The 10,889-nt window shown below is 38.2% G+C and overlaps 1 long non-coding RNA gene across 1 annotated transcript; it reads left to right on the forward strand.

Annotated features, from left to right (window-relative positions):
- Positions 1 to 3,145: 3,145 nt before the first annotated feature.
- Positions 3,146 to 9,725, forward strand: LOC106782648 (uncharacterized). The gene is made up of 3 exons (XR_002804345.2): positions 3,146 to 3,423; positions 6,967 to 7,115; positions 9,509 to 9,725. It is a non-coding gene; the product is annotated as an uncharacterized lncRNA (long non-coding RNA).
- The last annotated feature ends 1,164 nt before the right edge of the window (positions 9,726 to 10,889 follow it).

Below are 10,889 nucleotides of genomic sequence, written 5' to 3' on the forward strand. Positions count from 1 at the left end.
AAAAGGATAATGACTCATGTTTCGAATCTTCCTGAAATGGTGCTGGAATTTCTCCTTGTGCTCTCCTTTCTTTCCAGCCTTCTCCAGAAGAGTCTTATTCCCTTTATCTTGTATTGGGAGTGGGGGCTTTTGTTCTCCTTTCAAATGCCCTCAAAGCTGAGAAGAGATTGGCATGTGCCTCCTACCCACACAAAATGCTGCAAAGGAGGGAAATAAGAATAAAGAAAGCCAGCTACCAATACCACCTTGGAGAGAGAAATTGTTCGCCTAAGAGTGACTCATAAAATACACACCAATGAAATCACTTTGTTCCAAATCAGACAACCTGACCTCTTGTAATTCTGGTTATTATTTGTTGTTTCACTCAGGGCTGTCAAAGAGATCTCGAATTATTTCTCATTTACCTCTGAATACGTACTCTTGACACTAGCATTCAGCAGCTCCACAGCACACTGGAACTTACTTTGCAGGGTTACCATTTAAGCTCCAGATAAATTGGACCCCTGTTTTCCCATATATGCTTCCTTTTCCTATCATCTCTGTATTGCTCTTGCTATTTTGGCTGCTTCACATGTCACCTCCTAAAGTCAACTAATCATTGCACATTTTACCCATCCTTCAAGACCCAGTTCAGATTCCATGCCCTTCAAGAAACCATTCCCAACCCACTGGTGAATAAACCTCTCAGCCCTCCGTGCAGCACATGCTTCTGTTCTATTTAATGGAAGTCTTTTACTCAACCTTGATTGTGTTCCTGTGTTTTTCTTTTTCATTTAGCTACAAAGTCTTTGTAGACAAGGCCTTTTCAAGGAATTTCCATAGAATTACACAAAACTGAATTGGACACATTATAGTATAATGGTTTAGTTTTGGGAGTTTTTTTTTTTTTTCTGAAAATAGAGGAAGTATAACTCAAATAAGCGTTGAGAGGAAACAACATAATGAAGACACAAGTAAATCAAAACGTCCCATGCAACTCAGGAAGAGGGCAACAGAGGTCAAGAGGAAAGAGATAAGAGAATGGCCCTTGGTCTCTCTTGGTTTAGAGAATTTAATAGTCACAAGATCCACATTTATGCAATTTTTATATATTTGGCTGTATATTTTTACACAGATCTTTAACATATGTATTACATATACAATGTAGTATAATAAAATTTAACATAATAAAGTATAATATAACATGCTGTAATATATTCCAACACAATTAGGCTAGAAATTCTTTGTCTAGGAGGATGCATGTAATCAAAGTTTGCTTTCCTGGTGCCGAGGCAGCAATTGTCCTCGATTGGACAGCTGAGAGAAAATACAGCACAGAAAACAGGCAAATTATTGTTTATCATCAGAGAGATTTGTATTAGAAGAAGCTTGAATATTCAGTGGATGTAGAAGACAATTTGACTCTAAAATTTATTTCCTCACCTGTAATAGGGAATAATAGTGGCTCTGTATTGGGTCAAAAGGGAAAAAAAATGCTGAAAAATAAATAGAATATAAAATTCAGGTCTTCAGCCACATCAGTCACATTTCAAAGGCTGGCTAGCCACCTGTGGCCAAGGGCTACCATATGGGACATCACAGATTAGAACGTTTCCATCATTGCAGAGCGTCCTATGGACAGCATTGGTCCCACTGGTCTCATTGCAGTATTCCCCCAATGAGTCAAGATAGAGAGTCAGTTATATGACATAAACAAAATGGGAACTAATGCTGTTTTAGAGAAAAGCCTGCATTGTAAGCTTAAATATTTATACTTAAGCAGCATCTTACTTCCTACTTGGAGAAGAATTTGCTAAAATAAATGGTTTTGATTCTCAAAGCTATATCACTATGATATTTCCTTACGTCCTTCCTTTGGTTTTTATTGTTGTTGTTAAGGTGTTTGTTTCTTAAACTCTGCTGTCTTATTTTACTACTTAAAATTGTATTCCGTGAGCAAAAAGGGTACAGAACCAAAGATCCAAAATCTTGATTTGTTTAATGAGCCACATACAAAATAATGAAAAACTACCAACATTGTCTAAGATTGCACACTTTTTTGTATTTATTGACAAAAGCCCATGGTGCATGTGTGAACTTCCCCTCCCTCAGAGGGTCCCTGGGCTCAATGTCATGTGAAAGGCTCTCATTTCAAGATTGCACTTTGGGGTTTTTTTCAGCAGAGGTCTGCCCTTAGGCTGAGGCGCAGGGCATGCCATCCATGTTCTGTGGTTTCAGAGGTTCCATGAAGATGCCTGCCCACAAATATACCTCCCAACACATTGGAAAGGGAGGGCAATCTCACGATTGGAATTTTATTACTCTTGCCCAAGGCTCATTGCCTGATGGGGTCACAATAAACTTTACCAGTCTCTTCCTTATCCACATGAAAAATTTTGTGATCATTTCTCAGGGATCTTAGAGAGCATATTTTAATATGTTAATCTTCTTAAAAGCATTCAATAGTTTTGTGTAGCCCAGGATTTAAACCAAAACTTTAACATTTATTTGATCTGATTGCCAAAATTCAAGCTTTTCCTTAACTTCCAAAACCTTATTCTACTCCTTCTAATTTAAATGTTTTATTTTTGCTCCCAGTTCTGAATTTCTGTTCACTTTAAATTATAAACTTTTCCTCTTTTTCATCTCATCTCATTCATTATCTTAACCCAATACCTCATATATCTTCCACCCATTTTATTCTTTACTTTAAGATTATTTTGTTATCACTCAGGCTTGATCTTATTTTAAATGTAATTTGGTTTTACAGTTTACTAGCTAGCCTCTTGTCTTCTTTACAAGGATTTTAATTTTTTTCTGAAGTTTTAACTTTTACTCTATAAAATCTGTTTGAGTTTTATTGTCAACATTCCTAAGTGTCTTATTACAACGCTCACATGGGAGGAATACATTTCTCACTTTAGTCACAAGAATAGGTGGCTTTTCTAAGTGAATCATGAGCTAATGGGCTCATGCTCCAGCCCAAGGCAATGCTTCCAATGGGTCCTGGGTCTCCTTTCTCTAGCTTCCTCATGGTGAAACTCTCCCCTGCTCTACATCTCACCCCTGACCACTGAATCTATAAAAATAAAAACAAGCATACACCTCTTATCTGACACTATATCATTGATCAGCTATTGCTTCTTGTCTTTCCTTAATTTTTCAGAAAAACCCTTTGAAAGGAATGTCTACACGGTCGCCACTTCCTCTTGTCTTTCTCTTGGAGGCTGATATCATTCAAATCTGGCTCGTCTCCCATCTTCCCCCAAATGACCCCTCTCCATATGAGATCATAATGCGTCTTATATCACCCGACTCAGCCCTCCCTCTGCCCATTGTAGATCTAACTGCTAATTATGAGGCAATGGACAGTTGCTTTCAGGCAACCCTGCCGGACGGGACAGGCAGCAGACAGCCTGAGAAGGTGGAGGAACGAGCTGCAAGGTAGGTTTTCAGAAGAGATCACTTATGATTGAAGAACGGGTGGGAGTATATGCACAATATTTAGGGAGTCTGTAAAGAGAATTGTTTTCAGTGTATAAGTATAGGAGATGAGAATATGAACCAAAGCTTTCAGTCTATACTTTCTTTTCTAATATTATTATTATTTATTATTATTATTATCATCAAACGCATTGTTACTGGGACAGGGAAGTAAAGCCCTCGCAGCTACTGTGTAGAATTAAGTGTGATTTATTTAAACAGATTACTACAAGTGCTTACTTTATTTTCACATTAATATCACTAAACTAATATAGATGTTTACTCAGTGAAAGATTCAAATGCTGATCCTAAGATTCGAACATAGATCCATTTTATTCCTAAGTTATTTCTGGAGAAAGAAAATGTCAGAAACGTATTTAGTTCCTTTAAGGTGGAAGAGAGGTGGGTGGGGGAAGGTGAGGCCAATAACAGACTGAGCGTGTGGAGGGGAAAGTGTGTGTAGGCACTCACACAGAACAGTCTAGGATAACTCAAGTTAATGGGGTCTCACCAGACCCTCAAACCCAGAAGATCATGCCTGGGCCAAAATATGAAAGAAGTCATTTGTTGACACCACAAGTTTGTTCCAAGAAAGATTTGATGTTATCTCAGTGTGGTGAGGGTTTCTAAGAGATGGTGGATCAGTTTGTACCAAAAAGAGTGGGATGTAGGAAAGCCTTCTCAGGTTTCCTCCAAGATTCATAAACCTGTGAGAATGTTATCTATATTAGTAGAGGCTTGTGAATAGTCCACGGTTAGAAGAAAGAGTGTGTTTCCCCTTAGCAAAAAATCAGAAGTTCCTACTAATGAAGTTGACATGACTTCCAAATGTAAGAAGGTAGTGCTATCATTTCCAATCCCATCCTTCCATAATCTCTGCAGTGAGAGGGGAAAATGGGCAAAGGATGAGTTGGAAAGATGTCAGTGCCATCAGAATAATCACCGTGTCCTATGCGACTCTTGTGTTCCATTGATGTGTTGCTGGCCATTTCCAGAGTGGCAGTGGAGAGAGCATTGGAGAGAGAATCATCAACTCCCAGACTTTGCATAACCTCCAGAAAAGACACTTGTACTTGTTAAGGAGGAGGTTTTCCTAGGGACAGGGTCTGAGACAGTCCAAATTTATGCCTGTCGTTCAACATAACTAAGTCCCTTACATTCTAAATGTGTCCCAGTTAGATGATAAACGATTTGGTCAACTTGCTGAGGGAGCACCAGCCTTTACTCACATAATTTGTGCCACATACTTTCCCTTTTTGATAGGAAAGTGTATTTAGAATACTTTTAATACACAGCTCTCCACTCTTTCTCTCAAACACACACACACACACACGCACTTTTATCTCACTATAGCTATATTCCTTCATCCAGAAAAAACTATCTTTCTTTTCTCAGCAGGAAAAACTGTAAAATAAGTAAAAGTTTTGACAATGGATAGACAGAGTCCAAATCCAGGCTCCATTACCAGTTGCACAACGCGCATTTACTTGCTTAAAGAATGAAAATATCTACCTCACAAGGCAGTGTGGGGACGAAGATATTGTTTTTAAGATTCCTGGGACAGAATAGGTAGTCAAGAAAAATTTTGTAGCAGTCCCTGTCGCTGCAGTGAAAGTTAAAGGAGGATCAATATTATTTAATTAAATTATCTAAATGTATTAAGCTATGGTTGCATTTAATAAGTGAAATGTAATGAAGAATTGTGTGTACATACCTACAATACTAGGTTCTTTTTTAAGACCATCTTTCTTTCGTGTCAAAAATAAGTTTTCCTACCACCCTCTAGTTCCAGGGGCTCAAAAAAGCACAATTTTCCCTCATTCAAGTTTTAAATTTCAGTGTTTTTCTGAGCCATTCCAGGACTTGGTGGAAGAATCTAACCTCCTGTGTGATTTCTGGGACCCAGAAATTGCCTAGAAAGTCTGTCTCATAGTTTAGATAGAAACACTTAGCAGTGATCCTGATTAAAACCCAACTCTCGGGCCGGGCCCATGGCCGAGTGATTATGTTTGTGCTCTCTGCTTTGGCGGCCCAGGCTTTCACCAGTTGGGCTCCTGGGTGCAGACCTAGCACCACTCATCAGGCCATGCTGAGGTGGCGTCCCACACAGCACAACCAGAAGGACCTACCACTAGAATATACAACTATGCACTGGGGGGCTTTGGGGAGAAGAAGAAGAAAAAAATTAGTGGCAACTGGTGTTAGCCAATCTTTAAAAAAAAAAGCAAAATGCAACTCTCTGCACAGAGAGGTGTTGGTCAGCCACTGACTCCTCTTAAGTCCCTTTTCCTGACGTGGCATAGGAGAATCGTACTCTTTCTGCCATCAAATGTACAGAAGGAGAAACCAGGGCTTTAAAAGGTTATTTCAAGATCACTTAGATAGTGAGGGGCAGAGCAGAGACTTTGAACTAAGGTCCATCTGAATCCAAAGATCCATAATTATTAGATGAAATTCCTGTTTTCTCTTTTCCCCCAAAGTCCACAGCTCACTTCAGGGCTTGGATGACTTCTTTGATGTCTGCATCTAAAGAGCAATCTCTCCTTTGACTCCCCAACTTTAGTATTGATTATTAATGTAGAGTGACCATTATTAGCTTAGTAGGGAAGTCTGCCTCCCTGTGTCCTCTTCTCTTCTTTCCTCCATCGATTCCTCCCTTCCTCCTCTCCCTTATTTATTTCCTCCATCTATTCATTTGTTCATCCATGTAATTGTTCGTCTGTAAAGGACTTATTCTTTTAAATAAATATTTGAGTTTCTTCTCTATGCCAGGCACTGTTCAGGGACCTGAGAATGTGAGATAATAAAACAGGACCTGATTTGTTAGAAATTCACAGAATAGTGAAAGAGAGAGACATACTGTAAATGGTATAAAGCAAAACTCAGGAGAGCAGGAAGAGATGGAGAGGAATGTCAAAGTTTTATCTTATACACTTCTGTGCTATTTCACTGCTTTACCATGAGAATACTTTGATACAAGTCCTGTATTAAGAAATTCTCTGGCCCCCAAAGCCTCACTGGGTTGTGATCGATTCAAAAGTTTGCTTAGAATGGATCAGCTCTCTCTCTTTTAGCTAGTAACAAAAAAAGTTATTGAGAGAAAAAAAGGAAACAAGATCATTTCTATTTACAAAATTCCTTCTCTTTTTTTTAACTTCTAAAAAGGAGGCACTTCTTTGCATTCCTAACAGGGAACCTGACTGATGCAGTGACATGCAATAGAGGTGAATGAATAAATGGGTGATTTGCCTAAAAAATTCAGTTTTTTAATGACTTTTTTCTCAAAAAAAATGCACCAAACCTCAGAGGCATAAGCAGAAGTGAGAATCAACCAGAAAATGCTGACTTATTATAAAGCTCTTCCTTTTTGACTGGTGGAAACTTGGATCTGTAACCATGTGTCATAAATGAAATACTCTCAAATGACACCCAGGCCCTAATTGAACACCTTTATTAGAAATAGAAGCTTTTTCTCTCTAGCTGAACTTTTCAAATTTTTCCCAGATCACCTGCTGTCATTGATGTGCACTGAAGAAAAAAACCACCATCAGACAGTGTCAGTTCTTCCTATAATCCTGAGAATTCATTTCCCAGCATGAGGCTACTGTTCCTTCTCTTTTTACTCCTTGTGTGTCTCATCCAGATGGCATCAGGTAAGCTGTGCATCCACCTAGTAGGATGACATGGTGGATGACCTTGGAGCCTGCAGTAGGGTCAAATGGATTCATACTCCAATGATGCGCTGAAATATGTCACAACTGAATCATATCATGGCTGAAAGAAGCATAGCATGTCAACACACTCAACTTGTCAAATAGGAAAAGAGAAGCTTAAAGAAATTAAGATTTCTCTAAGATTGACATTAATTATTTGGTAGTAAATCCATAACTAGTACCCATGATAGGTACTAGAGGGTAGGTACTAGATACCTAGATACCTCTAGTACCTAGAGATAGGTACTAGAGGGCTTTCAGTTTTCAAATCATTTTCCTGTGAACAACAATAACAACACTAATAATAATAGCAAATAATATCAACCACTTCCTCTTTACCAAACACCAAAACAAAAGCTTTAAACGTGCTTTCCCACCGGTATTCCTCATAATGATATTCAGCCTTACAGATGAGGCTAAGAAATGAAGTAACTTGCTCAAAGTCACGCAGACTGTATGTAGTGAAGCCTTTGACTCAAGCCAAAGTGAGTTTGGTTCAAAGGCCATGCTTTTATTAAACAGTTAATAATCCCAGAAAATAAATTTAGTCTTTGAATTATATACAAACAATGAATATTTTTATATGAACATGATCCATGCAATACTTGGAACATACTTATACCAAAAGATTATGTGTTGTGTATCCAAAATACAAATTTAACTGAGTGTCCCGCATTTTACGTGGCAACCCTATGCACATGTCAGCACGTGCCAAATTGTGGTGTGGTGACAACCACATCCGAATCTTGGCATCTTAAAAGAGCAAAGGTTTAATTCTTGCTCAAATGACACAAACCCATCGTGGCCAGAAGGGAGTTCTGTTCATCATAGCTGCTGAGACCCTGCAGATGGAGCAGCAACCACCGTGAATGTTTCTGGTCGCTCTGTCAGGGGAAAGAGCTCTGAGGAGTCTCATGTTGGCAGTTAAAGGCTCCAGCCCTGAGGGGACCATAATTTCTGCTCAAAATTCCATAACCAAGCAAGTTTTATGGCCCCACCCCATAACACAAAAGGTAAATCCTATTTTGTTTCAAGAAAACAGAGAGCCAGACCTATTTGGTGGACAGCCTAATGGAGATAGATAGATAGAGACGTAGATGTGGATGCAGATACGAATATGGATATGGATATAGATATAGGCATAGATATGGACATACATGAATATGCGTTCATATTATATAATATTTATATAAATTTTAAATATATGAGTATAACATTCATATATATTAATTCATATTTATAATATGAACATAAATATATATGAATTACATTTATAATTATTTTTACCTTTCCTTTATTATGAAAATTTATAAGAATCTGCAGCTCCAAGAGAAAAACTAGAGTTGTGGTGGAGCAGAAATTAGAAGCCAGGTCACCCATTTCCTGGTTGAGTGTGTTTTCCATCAGAACATAGGGCCTTTACCAGCCAACACCTCTGATGGAGACTCTTCTTAGTCATTGTTTCCTCATGGTTGTTTGTCCTTCTCTCTCTTGCTCTCTTGACTTTAGACATTAAGTTCTCTCTACTGTCGTGTTGCTTTCTGAATTGCTATAGTCACTTTCTTAATCTCTTACCACTGTTTTTCCAACTTAACTCACAGGAGCACAAGAAGATTGGTGCTCACTAGGTGCCTTGCCTGTGGCATTTAAAGTATCACAATTTATGAAACAACTCTCATTGCATGGGATGTGCAAGGCACAGTATTCAGGAGTGAGAATGCTTAGTCCAATACTTATTGTCTAATTTGTGTTACATATTTGTAAGATTTTGCCCTTTTGAAAAAGAAGAAGGCACTTTAGGAATCTTTCATGAAGAGCATGTGAAGTGAAGTACATCCCTAATCTCACGGCACAGACGAGTCACTTGCTCTCTCTCGTATAAAGCTTCTTCATCTGAAAACGAAAGTCACTCTACTGCAGACTTCAATAAGCTTTTTCTGTAACAGACCAGGTAATAAATATTTTAGGCTTTGTGGGCCATAACTTCTCTGTCACGACAATTCATCTCTACCATTTTAGCATGAAAGCAGCCATAGACAATATGTACATGAATGATCATGATTGTCTTCCTATAAAAGTATTTATGGACACCAGAATTTGAATTTCATACAAGTTTCATATATCATCAAAGATTTTTCTTCTTCTGAATTTTTTCCTGTAATTAAAAGAAATGTAAAAACCATTCTAAGCTTGCAGTTCTCACCAAAACACATAGAGGGATGGATGTGTCCATGTAGACTATAGTTTGCAGATCCTTGCTATGAAAGATGAATTCTGGTAGCTTTGAGTAAATGTGCTTTTATTTTTTTCTTTCACCTCCCCTTCCTTTACAGGGCATGAAAAAACGGGGAGAAAACACGAATGTCAAAATATGGGTGGTGCCTGCAAGCACCAAAAAACCCATGGATGCGCCATCCTTCCTGCAGACTGCAAAAGTCGGAACAAACACTGCTGTAGAGTCTAGCTCAGTCCCCTGAGGATCCCCATAGCATCATGAGAGTCTCACCACCACTGACTTCTGTTGAATAAAAGCACCACCACTCACATGGATCCTGGACGTGGTCTTTCTAAGGGCAGGTTTACATGGCAGGTCATTGACTGAGGAGGGAAAGGAGGGGAGAGTTTAAGTTCTAAGTTTGGTCACACCACTAATTAGCAGATTGACTTTAGACAAGGCTTTTCTTTAACCAGGTCTCAGATTGTGCACCTATAAATATTCAAATGAATGTTCTCCAAGCCATCTGTAATCTGTTCATATATGTCTATAAATCTATGGCTTGAAGAAAGTAACTTTGAGGACCGTGTGTGTGTGTGTGTGTAGATTTTATGCGGGAAAAGTCACTGAAATTGTGTTCTCAATTTGTTCTCATTTTCATACTCCTTAATGACTCTTGGTTAACAAGCAATGGCTCCCTGTTGGTTATTGAAGAGCTGGGAAAGTGATCAGAAGGGCCTGAAGGCACAGAGAGATTTCAGTGCACACTTAAGCATCAACTTATAAACTCAGAACTCATAGATTACAGAGACCAACCCATTGTCTCATTGTTTTACTGAGAACTAAGACATAGAGGGTGATTATTTTCTCCTCTCCAAAGGTGTCTTTCCAAACAGTGAGATCCATTTAGAACCATTCTCTTAGAACCCAAGGAATTGTTTTCAGCACAGATTAGATTTAAGTTGTACAGCAGCAGCCTGCTGATTAGACTGGGAAATCCCATCTTAGTATCTCTCATTTTGAAACATTCAGAATCCAATTTCTTAGTCATCTTTTCTCTTAGTGACTTTCTTTTTGTAACAAATCAAACTCTCATACACTGCTGCTGGTGATTCAAAATGCTAAGGCTACTTTGGAAGACAGTTTGGCAGTTTCTTATAAAGTTAAAAATATACTTACCATATAATTTATCAATCCCAATCCTGGGTATTTACCATAAAGAGATGAAAATGTATGTTCACAGTAAAAACCTGTATGCAAATGTTTGTAGTAGCTTTATTTATAATTACCAAAAATGGTAAACAACACCTATGTCTTTCAATTAACGAATTAACTGTGGTGCCTCATATAATGGAATATTATGCAGCAATAGAAAAGAAGAAAATGATTATTCATGCAACAACCATTAGAACTCTACACCACAAAGTTTGAATTTTACTATGTGTAAATTTAAAAAGCAATCATAATTAATGTGGACAGAAAAATAGAATGCAGACTGT

This window comes from Equus caballus, chromosome 27 (genome assembly GCF_041296265.1).
Source record: "Equus caballus isolate H_3958 breed thoroughbred chromosome 27, TB-T2T, whole genome shotgun sequence".
Classification (NCBI taxonomy): domain Eukaryota; kingdom Metazoa; phylum Chordata; class Mammalia; order Perissodactyla; family Equidae; genus Equus; species Equus caballus.